This window comes from Plectropomus leopardus, chromosome 1, assembly GCF_008729295.1.
Source record: "Plectropomus leopardus isolate mb chromosome 1, YSFRI_Pleo_2.0, whole genome shotgun sequence".
NCBI lineage: Eukaryota > Metazoa > Chordata > Actinopteri > Perciformes > Serranidae > Plectropomus > Plectropomus leopardus.
In genome coordinates this window covers 25,519,235-25,532,838 of record NC_056463.1, presented here as the reverse complement: position 1 = coordinate 25,532,838, position 13,604 = coordinate 25,519,235, and positions in this window count along the sequence as shown.

Here is a 13,604-nt window from a genome sequence, read left to right as displayed (position 1 = left end):
TTGTGTCTGTGCTTGTCACAGAGGTGTTTTCATAGGTGTGTGTGTGTGTGTGTGTGTGTGTGTGTGTGTGTGTGTGTGTGTGTGTGTGTGTGTGTGTGTACGTACGTGTGTGTGTGTGTGTGTGTGTACGTGTGTGTGTGTTTTCCTGTTGTCAGTGCGTTGTCAGGTTAAGGAAACTCCTGTCTCTGGTTAATGGAACATCAGCCAAGGTTAACACAGACTGGCAGCTGAAGTCCGAACACACACACACACACACACACAGTAGCAGGGTAGTTGCTAATCTCTGGAGCAAATCTAGTTGTCACATTTAAACAGCAATCATAAAAACAGTTAAGTGTTGTCTCTACTGAATATCAGACTTTAGAGTAGGTTGCATTTGTATTGATTGTATTTAACATTGCCACTCACATAGGCATGAAACATATTTGCAGATCAGTGTATTCTGAGTTCACAGAATAATCTCCTGTGAGGACTTTGGACTCAAGTGTATGCACTACAATGTTAAGTGTATAATTTGGAACTGGAGCTTTTTTACACGAGCTTTTTGACCATGAAAAACTGCCTGCTCTGAGTTTAGAAAAACAAATTTAAGTTGAGGAACTTCAGACTCCGAATATGAACATCATGTAATATCAGTCTTTCCTCTACACTCATTTAGGAGTGGCGGCCCGCCACTCCTTCAAATGTCGTTTTTTTTTTTTTTTTTTTTTTAAATTGCAAATACACCACCGCGGCATCACAGCACAGTCCTGCACTGCGTTGGGTGTCGAGAGTGCTGAGGCAGATAACTATCTTGCTCCGTATCTACTCTTTGGGGTAGATACCACCGCCTCCTCCCACCCCCCAACAGAACTAACTGGTGCCGACGTTAATTAGCTACTCGCATCCAGGCATCAGGTCGGAGAGTCAGAGGAGTGTCGGCTTGGAAATAGCGTGCAACTTACCGAGAAAAGGTAGACTTATTAGCTTAAGAAAACTAATAATAGATTTTATTAGTTAAATAAACATTCGCAAAATATTGATGGCCAGCTAAGGTTACGTAGCTTAAGTTAATTGGGCCCGGTGCCAACTCAACTCAGTGTCGCTAACGTGAGTAAACTAATTGATAGCATGAAGCGATATACACGCCATGATGTAACTGCTGACTGCATTTTCAGATGAGCTTGTTCAAATATTTTTCAAAGAAGAGAAAGACACCTGATGAGGATGGCGCTAGTCAGGTATCATTAGCCTTTTTACTGACTCAAATTATGATGGTTAGGTAAAAAATTATGTTCACGCTTGTAATCAAATGTGACGTGAGTGTAAATTATCTAACGTTAATGTTTTATGTAATGGTATAAGACAAGTAACAGACAGGGAGGAGCAGTGGAACAAAGTGAAGGAGAGCAGAGTACAGGAGGGGGAGTGCCGAGTGAAGGAGCAGGAGAGCAAAGTGATGGTGCAGGAGAGAGAGATGAGAGTAGAGGAGAAAAACATAAAGGGAAACACAGGCTATCAGGCTGGGACCCTAAATGGGTTGAAAAAAAAAAAAAAAATATTGTTTCTATTTGTAGGTGAAGACCTGACTTGAGAAACAGGCTGCAGGGGGATCACCTTGCAGCATGTATGCTGCTGAGCATCAACGGGCCACCTCTTGGGGAATTTCCGTACAACAGAGCCTTAGAGCTGTTCTACAAAAAACCAAGAAAAATCCATTGTTCTGAGCCTGGGTGCAAACTTTGCCACTGATTACAGCCCCATCAAGAAATTATTATTTATTGTTTTTATTATTTTATTGTTGAATTTTTGTTATTATTTTTTATTTTTACATTCAGCCTTTAAAAAGCGTCATTTGTTTACGCCGCCACGGCTCCCCGGAGAGCCTGCCCCCGCTGCTGAAAAAAATCCTAGAGGAAACACTGAATACAGCTCCAATTTTGTCTCAGACGATGTTGTATCCATTTCTTCAAGGTGTTTTACATCTGTATTTACTTTATGCCAATGTTTAAGTTGTTTATATGTGCAGCATTCGTAAAAGCTCCTCTCCTGTTGTGTGTGCTGTATCCCAGCAGGTAGAGAGGGTGGTCCATTGATCATTGAGTTGGCGGTTTGATCCCTGGCTCCTCCTGTCCACATGCTGAAGTGTCCTTAAGCAAGACCCTGAATCTCACCAGTACTGGATTAAGCCTTTGGCAGTATCAAGGTATTACAGTATGTCAGGATGTTCAGAAATCCCAAAAGTCGGATTTTCAATACCCTAAAAAAAAAACAGACACTCCTTTTCCTATCGCAATGGCAGATGAACTGAGACTTAGAGTGTTGGGGATAACGTCACAGGACTAGTAAAAAAGAAAAATGAACAATTAGTTCAGAGTTCGGGTACAATGCCCCAAAAAATCTGTCTCTCTGAGTCTTTAATGTGCATGTGCCACTGCATCAGAATAAATCATTCTTAAAAAGTTTGATAGATGACGTCTAGTACATCTGGCTCATGAACGATTCGTGACGACAGAGTTTGAGGCTGAGGCATCTGTGTGGGACTACGGGATATTATGCTGCTTAGTGCTGAGCTTTGAGGTTTCAGGATGCTGTAAAACAATGTGAGAAGCACTTTCTACTCGTTCAGACACTGCCGTAATGAGAAAATACTCTTAATCCAGCTCACACATACACACACACACCGACACGTGTAGAGGCGTATTTCTGCTGCCGAGTGGTTTCTTGGTGAAAGCATATTGCGAGAGAAGCAGTTTAAGGAGTGGCAATTATAGTTTTGGACAACGTCATTGATTTAAACTCCTGATTAGAGGAAAGGTGACAGAGGTGGTACACACAATGGTGAGAGTAGGGGTGGGGTGAAGATGGGGGAATGGCACACACAAATGCATGTGTACACACACACACACACACACACATTCACACACACTCATGCACACACTCTCTTCGTCAGTCATGGGAATGCCTTAGAATGGCAAGGGTCCCCCCCTCATTCCTGCTTTCATGTTTCTCTCGCTCTCTCTCTCTCTCTCTCTCTCTCTCTCTCTCTCTCTCTCTCTCTCTTTTTCTCGACACACCTGACTGAAATATTGATGTCTCCCAAGCGCTGCTGTTCATGCCTAAGTGGTTGTTTTTGTTTCAAAGAATGGGTGACTGTTTCACACACACATATACACACACAGTACAGACATAGAAAGATGTAGACAAGAGAGGAGGCACGGGCATATTTGGCTTCCTTGATTGCATTACGCTTATATGCAGGTTCACATGCCTAAATTGTTATCTTTGAATGTTATACAGTAACACCGTCACAAAAGACAGCAGCGTGTATATAATGCCCGACCAATCTTAAATCTGGCACAGTCGGCCTGCTCTTGTATTACTTAATGTGTTCCTTCTTTGTTAGCCTCTTCTTCATTTTATGATTATCAGCAGAACATAAATTAGGTTCTGTATGCACCTTTAATTTGCAAAAACATGCTATTCCAATGGCAAATTTATCATTAACTGTTAAAACAGGTCTGTCGTTTAAAGGCCATTTTATTCTTAAATGGAGGCAGAAGGAATTCTTTTATTTTGAAATCAAGACATAAAGTTATAGTGTAGAAAGTTAACTAAAAAATTTTTTTTCCAATTTTTTTTTGGTAATTTCAGGATATAGAGTTACTTGTAACAAGTCTTCCAACCTACAAATCAAAATAGTCAGTTGACCTTCCCTCTAAAATTACCCATATGAGCATTTTCTGATTTGGCATTGCTCTTGGCAGGACAATATTTTTTGTCAGTGCTTTCAAAAATAATTAAAAAGGGCCACTATAAGGTGACTTTTAGCTTACCTGGTAGAGCGTGTGCCCTGTATAGGCTAAAGGCTTGGACATGCTTTTCACACTGAACTTCCATGGACCGCTGTGGTCACACTGATGTGCACACAGTTCTATTCATGTTATAATTGACAGTCCCCTTCAGCCCCGGGAATAAACGTGAGGGCTGGGAGGTGAGCTTACCATCCTCCTGCTGAAATCGGGTGAAAGTGAAACTAAGAAGAAGTTGCTGGGTCCCGAGTGAATGAATGTTCAACTTAAAACTAACTTCACTGTGGTGTAGTGGCTGTGGCTGGCTTGACTGCAGTGTTCTGGACTGGACTTGGAGCGTGGAGCAAGAGAGCGGAGCGTGTGCAGCCGGTGTTTGCTCTGCTGACTGTGCACAGTCAGAAAAAATAGGCTTCACGCTGGCATGCTTACAGGGGTCCATGCAAACCCTTGGCAACATGGGTGAATGATGACATTTACATCATATGAACCACAGCAGACCTATGTGCAGATACTGATACTACGTAAAGTCCTGGGCAGCGGCTGAGTTCGTAACTGAACCGCGGCGTGGCCCTTCGCTGTATGTACCTTTCTGTACCAGTTTTTCTGTCACTCTCCAGCTATCATAAAAGCCCTCCAAAAAATCCTTCTAAAAAATGCCTGTTACAGAAATTATTGTTATGACTGTGTGAGCACCACTCACAGGTATCACAGCGGGAAACATTGTATAACAAAACCTCCACTCTGACGTCCTCCTTTGAGAGTATTTGCAGCACCATTACAACATCAGGCTACTTCCACCTTTTCTTTTTTTGAGATAACAATAGTTATTAATCAAACAGCCTCACTATGCCAGGTGAGGACAGTGTTATTATTGATTGGCTTTACAAAATATTAATATGCATTCTTATATTTTACCAGAATGTTAACATGGTGGGTTCTGTTATTCTTGAATTTTATTTCTGTCCCAGCGGTATTTGTCTCTCTGTACAGCAGGGAAACACATGTGTACGCACATGCACTCCCTGAGAGATGCCGCTCTGTTCAGTGCTGCCTCTGTGTTACCGTTTAGCATATCCTATTAATATTAGATGAGAATCATTTGTATCTGAGCGCACCATTGACCTTAGTCTGCGGAGGCATGTAGAGTACATGTGTATGTGTGTGTCTGCACACTCAAGCCCCGCTCTTAGAACTTGTAATAGTGGATGTGACTGTGTTAGCGGAAAACACCCTTTGATTTTGAACCCCTACAAATTTTGATCAGATCGTAAATTTTAATTTTCAACAGAACTTAGTGTTAACACTGGTGACAGGCAAATGGTTAGTATATTACAGTTTCAGTAGTCTTCGTGAAGGCATCCTGTGATTGGCAGTATCAAGTAAAGTGATTTGGAAAAGCAGTATGTCTGCATCAGAAGACAAGTTGAATGCTCTGAATTATCTTTAAGAATATGATCTTGTGTGAGGTAGAAATTTCGCGTAAAAACCCTTGAACAGACATTTAGCTTTGCTGGCTGGTAACCAGATCTTATCAGTACCTTCTTGTATCATCAGCTTATACAGGCCACCTTACCTTTGCTGTTGTGGGGCCTCGTGGCAAAAAAGAAAAAAAGAAAAGAAAAGCATTTTAAGCAATTTATACAATTTATTGTTTCACCCAGAAGATAAAAATGTCAGCTAAACGCTTGGTAGTAAATGGAATTACCAGGTTACACCAGAATATACACTTTCTGTCTGATCCCACTTTCATTGTGAGCCTGATGAAGCCTGTGATATCTGCTGGGTTACGAGATTAATTTAGGCTGTAGTGAGTTAACCACTTACTGTGTGTGTGTGTGTGTTCAGGCAAAGCTGGGGTCTACACGCTGATGTCAGATTGTAATTGAGTAACTGTAGTTCAAATGCATCTCCATTAGCTCTCCCTATCAGTGTGAGCTCACTCTGAGCCTGCACAGGAGATCCATAGCCTCTAATCCAACCACTGTTGCCAACTCTTAAGGACTGAGAGGACTCACAAAACCATGGCTTAACTGTGAGACTTTAACGGCTTTATACATGTTCATCTACAGTGCAGGTTTGTGTTTTGAAAAGGTTTCTTTTTAAATTGGTATAATGCTGTGTTTATGTCAATTTAGATTGACCTTTTCAGACCTTTTTTTTTTTGTTGTTGCTTGTGTTAATACCGTTATTACCCTGCCGGTCTCCTGGCTTGTGTGCGGATTCATGGTACTGATCAGAGAGATCCTGTTAAGTGTAATTTACATTCAACTTATAATTTGCTGCCATACTCTTTGTTGCTGTTACTTAAGTGGCGTTCATACTGTTCTAACTGGTGCTGTGTGCCATAGTGCCGTAAAGCATTACGATCTTCTCTTTAGAGATCCAACCTGCTCACCTAAGTAACATCGTGTTAGGCATTCAAGGCATGGAGTGAAAATGACAGAGGTGCCGTTCTCCAAAAAATCAGTGTACCATGTAAATGATGTTTAAAAGGCAGTTATTTTAAGGAAAAAAAATGTGCAGTGTTGTTTTAAGCTTGGTGACAAATGACCATTTTAATATTTACATTTTATCCCCAAAAGTTCATCATCTCTCAAAGGATGACCGGAACTTTTAAGTCCAAACTTCAGACTGGCGGAGGTATCCTTATGCATTAAAGTGGGACTAAAATCTTAAATCCTTTTGTGAAAGTATGATCCATATGAGATGAGAGTAGCTCTCTATTTATAGATACTGTGTGTGTTACGCTTTGTGTGTGCGCGTGTTTGTGTGTGTGTGTTTGCTCTCAGTGTGTCCTCTATGCCCCTGTATTGTTCCCCACATTGTTTTTCTTCACAAAAAGTCATGGCCTGACAAGGTGCTGCGCGCTGTAAAAATTATGCCTTGTTTATACGTATTTATTTCCCCTTGACAGTTTAATTATTTCTGGCCCCATTGGAGGAAACCACATAAAAAACTCCCCGTGTTCATACAGATTCTAATTAGGAATGCTGGGAAATTAAAACAGAGTTGTTTCAAAATGCTGTCATTTTTCCAGGGCCTCGTCTTGGAATTATGTCTCAATCAGCACAAGCGGAAATAATTACTTGTATACCTTCTAACTGCCAACATTTACCAAATGGCAAAGCAATTTACAGCCATCATGGCCCGAGAAGCAATCATTGGGCCAACTATAAATTCACAGGCCGACGGTTTGGAGAGCAACATTGGAAGGAAGGGTTATTGTGGAGAATTAGAGAGAGAGAGAGATAAAGGGTCGAGGTCTTTCTTTCCACCTGTGTGTTCCCTCAGTCTCTGTCCATTCTTTTCATTCCCCCTTTCTCTTTTCTTCCACTTTAATCTCTCTCCTCCTCTCACCAATCATTCTCACTATTTAAACTCTCTTTCCTTTTCCAGACCTTCCCACTTATGCCTGCATCTTTCAGCGTATTTTACAGTGAAAACATAGCCCCAAGACACACACACACACACACACACACACAACCACACACACTTCTCAAATGGAGGCAGCGCGACGATTAAGTGATTATTTCCACACACACCATTAAACACACTCATTGCAGACACAGACACAGACAAAGGCCCCAGATAAAAACATACATGAGCACAGACACTTAAACACCCGCACACATTGGCTTTAAAGTAATTACTCACACACGTCATTAGACACAGACACAGATGAAGTGGAGTGTGTTTATGTTCTGTATATCTTGCTGTGGGAACTCTTGGAGCCCCCTTTACTCTTTGGATGCAATAACATCATCCATCTAGTATAACAAATTAACTCATTTTCTCCCTTTTACTGCACAGACACAGATATAAGTAGCAACAAGCAAAAAGCAGAATGATGAATATCAGCCTGAACTTTAAAGAAGTTGTTCATGTTTATTGGTATTGACAAATACACAAGATGGGGCCTAAAAGAGCATTATATTGCCTAGAGATTTACGTAGAGATTTGGGTAACTCATATTCTGCAGAGAAAATATGGAATATATACTGTATTCCCCTTATCCCTCTCATCAGTTCAAACAGGTCATAGCTATACTGTTTTGGCTGTGTTTGTTGACAGAGCATTACATGATTAAAATATTGGAGATTGTGGAGGTTTTCTCACGATTGAAAATTAGTGAGTCAGTTTTGATGTTAGGCTGTTTGTCAATTGCTCATTTTTTGTGATCATAATAGTTTTGAGATGTGCTTTGGCAGTGTGGTGGGGTTTGGCTTTCTGCATTGATGGTTGGATAACTGGCTGTTGTTGCTATGGGCTCTCTCAGAATGGACTAATAAGCTCTCTGCTTAAAGCCAATAAAATAGATTAATTTGAAACTGTATTTGCATAATCTTTTACACTTTGAAATGGAACATAATTTATCCCTTTAATATATTTTACATTTCTGCTTGCCAAACAAGCACTCTGCTAATGTCAGTTTGTAGTCATCTGTAGCACATAGACCAGATTTAAAATTTACCGAGAAGTGACAGTATGATACTTGGTGGTCTGTGCGCACACACACAGCAACAGGGCTAACAAAACTCACAGTTATTAGTAGGTTTAATCACAGTCATTTTTTTTTTTTTGTCTTGTCTTAGTGTGACTTTGGCAGGGCTGCCTTATCACCTGGTGTTGGATGTTAGAAGTTTCTGCTGTGTTAACTAGTGCTAACTGGGCAGACATTAAACTTTAGAGAATTAGCAACAGAAAGTTTACTGATCTGGCAGGGAATTGGGACATTCTGCCAATCAGATGCCCAATGCAAAAAAGATTGAATGCAGGTATCATATGACTTGAGACGTTTTGATACTACTTGGTATTGGGTAACCAATACCAAGTAGTATCAGCCCTACAGACGAGTGGACTTTGTGTTGAAAATTGTTTTGTCATCCCTCATTTTTTTTCTTTCCATTGCTGTTTTTTTTTTTTTTTTTGAGGAAATGGGATAAAAAGGAGCATTATATATTTCAAAAGTGAACTTCATCTGTGCTAATGCCAGTGATGGCCACTGTGTCTACACCACCTGACACATGGCATTACAATACTGACATTTTTGTTTTACTTATTGGCCAACATATACTAATATTGAATTTGTTGAAACATGAAGTCTAGTTGACATTAACTAACACAACAACACAACTGGTACAAATCAAATATCCATGCTCACCAGTTATGAAACTGCCAATTGATGTTGACGTTCGATTTCACATTTTGTTGTCCTTGAAAATCTTTTTTTCTGTAGGCTTACCTTTCCTCTCAACCCTTAACTCCCCCCTCTTCTACCTTTGCTGTCTAATCCCTTTTCCCCCTTCATCTCCTCTGTACGCACTCTCTCTCTTACCGTCTTTATTAGTAGTGGAATTATTCACTTGGCTTGCACCTCAGTTTGAATAAATTGAGTGTTGAACTATTGGAGAGAGGGGCTTTTTTGGCAGGCATACATTTGTGTCTGTGTATGTGTGTGTTATGTGTGTGTTGCGTTAACAAAGAGACAGCATTGAGAGACGACTAATCCCAGTGGAATAGCCCACTCATGTTCTGTTTGAGAGCGGCGTAATTAAAGGAGCGCACCTCTCCGAAGTCACCTATTTCAATACAAAACACTGCTTTATACAGACACGCAGGCAGCGAGACACATACTCACACACACACACACACACACACACACACACACACACACACACACTCACACACTCGGTGCTTTCTCACCCAGGCAAAACTCACTCTGTGTATAATTACATCCCAGTTCTAATTTATCCCTGGGAATATATCAAAACCTGCGGAAGAGAAGACGAGAGGGAAGCAGAGAAAAAGAGCAGTGAGGTTCAGAGAGATCGTAAGGTCAAGAGAATGTAAGAAAATGGTGCTGGTTGTGGTGATGTAAAGATTTGAATATTTATGTTTTAATGTAAGATTCCCAAACACACCATCTGTCTGTCTGTCTGTCCCCCTCTATTACACTTTTTTTTTCTTTTTTTTTTTTTTATCAGTACCGCAACTTTTCCACCTCTGTCCAGTGTTTAAACTTTTTATTGTCTTTTCCCCACTAAGTTTCTGGAGTTTCCACTCTGTTTTGGACAGACACCAAACTTACAATCTACTTAAAAAAACAAGGCCCACAGTCCCATATGTTATTTGTTTCTATCCTCAAATACAAACGTCAGAAGCATTTTCTAAATTGGTGCCCCTAATGTGACAGGAGATCAACACAAAACAACATATATGACTGTAAAATGTTGCAGTCTTAAAACAGAAGCTTAACATTGTGAAATGGTCACTTTTTGGATAAGGCAGCAAAACTACCTAGTTAGGTTTAAGAAAAGATCATGTTTAGAGTTAAAATAAAGTATGTTTGTCACCTAAGTGCATTATGTATGTGACGTAAATAACTCAAATGTTGGCTTGAAATAACTAAAGTTTGAGTTCTGGTTTCACATGGGACATGAACAGTGGTCTCCTTGGTTAAAGTCCAGTGTTTGTTTGACCCATCCATCCACCCAACCTCATCCCTTTGTGGACTTGGACACTCTTGACTCGGCTTATACGACGTCACCTAACTTAGGTCTTTGCTCCAGTCAGAGCCGCTAAAGGTTGTAATAAGTTGTTTGCACAAACGATTTTGAGTGTAAATCACTAATTTCACCATGATACAATATTAAACTGATTTATTGGATGATAAGATATTTACCGATATCACAAAGACTGCCATAATATGATTTCAATTTGATTCAATTCTTGGGCCTGCGATCATTATAAGATGATATCATATAGCCATTTTCCACAGTCAGTTACTAAAGAAGCCGCTACCCCTTTCTCCTTTGCTTTTGGCCATAAAAGAAGAAAACAGCACATCAATAATTGTGACTATTTAAGTGCAGTTTACTGAAGTTTACTCTAAATTGACTCCAGTGAACTGGCTGAACAACATTCAACAAAAGTATAGAATTTGGCTAAATAATAACTGTCAAGGTTCATAGACAAAATTTTTTTTTTTTTGTCGTTATTATTATTAGCTGAAGCAATTTCACACTGCATTAATTAGAATAGCGGCTAGCGGACTTCAACTCTATTTACAGTTTAACAAATTAAATGTTTTATTTCTACCTTTTCTTGCTCACTGTTGGTGAGAGTCACTGTGTCTCGCGTCAGAACAGCACAGTTGAATTATAGCCTTCATGCAAGCTTTTTTTAACCTAACGTTGAAACTGTGCAGCTAATATTGTCGTAGTGAGAGCAACAAGTTAGCTGTGTTCGTTGTGTTTCTTTAGTATTTTATTTCGTAACATCAACATTGGCATCCACTTTATCTTTTGACCCATCATCTCTTCGAAATCCAAAATATTTCCACACTGCTGATTTACTCCCAAGAGGTTGGCTAATGTCCTCATTGTCTTTTTCTTAGCTGCTTGCTGTTACCCGCATGACGTCAGTTCATGGAGACAGACAGCGCGAAAGATGTCTCTTGTGTCTTTGTGCATCAGCAAGACAGAGATGTTCTGGGTGTAAAATGGAAGCTGGAGTCTCGCTTGAACTGGGAAGATACTTGTGTGTTTCTGTTTGCTCACACAGTATTTGGCTGCAGCAGAGAACACCAACATTGACTGAGTGGAAATTATGTGCACACACACAGACACACTAACACACATCTTCAGTGTTGACATCTATCATGTCTGCCCTGTCTGTCTGCGTTTGATGAGGTTACACCCCAGTCCAACCCAAAGCCTTCCCCTCTTTCCTGTCCCTGCTTGATGAGGTCACTCCTTTCATTCTTTGATGAGGTGCACCCAGCCAACCTTCAGTCTGACCACTGACAGGATTGTGACCGCAACTGACCCGGTCCCATAGCAATAGGGAACTTCGTGGGCATTACACCAATGCCCCTCCCTCCCCTTAGTGACTGGCCAAACTGACCTAGTGTGTGTGTGTGTGTGTGTGTGTGTGTGTGCATGTGTATATATTTTTTCGTGAAAAATATTCTCGTTGTAATTTATTGAACTTGATCTAAGTTGAGCCAGATACCACAAAAAAATACATTAACCTATAAACTTAATTTTTGAAGGACACATGAGATTAGATGTGTGTATTGGTGCTTGTGTGTAAATCTAAATTCATTTATGTGTAACAGTCAAATAGTAAAACGATGTGAAAGTTTACTGGAGGTTAATGATCCCTTTTTTATAAACGTCAAGGTCACCTTCTCCATGTGACTTCTTTTTCACACCCTCTTTTTGTCACGTTATTATACACACATCTCTCTCTCTTTCTCTTTCTCTCTCTCTCTCTCTCTCTCTCTCTCTCTCTCTCTCTCTCTCTCTCTCACCCTCTCTGTATAGTATCTGTCTGTATCTCTCTGCTGCACACGCCTCTGTGTCTTCCTCGCTGTGAATCCTGCCTGACCTTTGTATGGAATAACAGGGCTGTCACATGGCTCTCTGTTCTAAAGACATCACAACATACATCCCCTAAGATTATAAGCATCTGAGTGCATGTGTGAGTGTGCAAGTGTGTGTCAAGTCAGTTGTGTGGCAGTTAAATATTGTTTAAGTGTATTTCCTAATTTGCATTTGTGTTTTTTGAAACACAAAACACCACACAAATCCGTTTTGGCTGCACTGTATAAAGTATGTCGTGAAATGAGATATGATTGCATAAGCTTTGGTGTGCTATGCAGGTGTGACTATGTGTGCGTGCGGGCGGGTGTGCGTGTAACTTCCATGTACCCTCATCCAAAGGTTACCCAGACAGAGTTTTGGTGACAGGCTCCAGAAAGCCCCCTAAACCCAGCAGCTTTTCCCAGCAGCTGGTGTTCTCTCCTTGGCCTGGATCACCACCACTGCCCCTTCCTTCCCCGGAGGTGCCTGAGTGGACACACACACACACAAAAAAAAAAAAAAAAAACTTACACAAACACACACATACCAATTTAACACAAATAACACACATATTTAAGTAAGGAATTGTAGTAATTAAAGTCATGTTTTTCCAAAATGTTTTCCAGTGAGCAGGTAATCCTTTTTGGTCTATTATTAATTATTTTTTATTAATTTTACCACTAAGTGACATCTGTAGGATGTAGATGTGTTGGTGTAAGCCATGGTATGATTATTTCTCCAAACACAGTGGTTTCACCCCTGTTTTATGCTCATTTACCATCTATGCATATGTTCTGCAAAGCAAAACAACTGTCCCAAGCCTCAGAGTGTGTCACTCTCTGTTATTGTGGAAGAGGAAACACTCAAAACCTCAATTCAGCTGCAGCTATTAAGTTTGTGAACTTGTGTTGATTTAGCATATGCATAATGTAAGATAGCTATGTCTATATGGACATAATACAGTATACATTCCCATCAGTAGTGCACTGTGTGCTTGACTTACAGGGTGTAAATGTGTTCACTCTCATCTTAGTGTCCTCACAATGACTGTAAAGAAAGGCAGCCTCTATAAATCCAGGATATTTTATAGAACTTCCACCGTCATCTACGATCTGGGGATTTAGGGCTGGATTTAGAGTCACAATTAAGGTTATGATTAAGTTTATTCAGTGAGTCAATATCTGTGTGAGTTTGTTGGGACGGATTAACGGGTCGGTGTCGGATACTGCTGCCGTGATAGTTGGTACTAACCGGGCAGATACTGAACTGACCAATATCATAAAGGTGTCCACTTCTGCCTCTGGGTCATTAGCTTGTTGAGCAGTGTATTTCTCCCAGGAACATTATGGCAATGCCCCAGCGAGGTTGACAACTCCAGCCCTGGCAGCAGTAGGCTATGCTGTCTCATCACCTCCCCCCATACCACCAGTAAATTTTGCTAAAATAT